Here is a 221-nt window from a genome sequence, read left to right on the forward strand (position 1 = left end):
AAACACAACTTTATTATTACTGTAGAAAAACACAGAAGCCAAACCCGGCAAAAAACCTCGGTACCTCTGTATTTTATTTGCTGTTGTCAATCTTCCCTCCGTTGGCATCGGATGCTGCATTCGTTTTATTATGATGCTAAAATGCAGCTACCGCGACATCGGTGTTGAGACGACTCCTCGTACTGATCTTCTGTTGATAAATATCTCATACAACCCCACTT

The sequence above is a fragment of the Morone saxatilis genome, unplaced genomic scaffold, assembly GCF_004916995.1.
Source record: "Morone saxatilis isolate NCDOM2014 unplaced genomic scaffold, NCSU_SB_2.0 Contig17, whole genome shotgun sequence".
Classification (NCBI taxonomy): Eukaryota; Metazoa; Chordata; class Actinopteri; family Moronidae; genus Morone; species Morone saxatilis.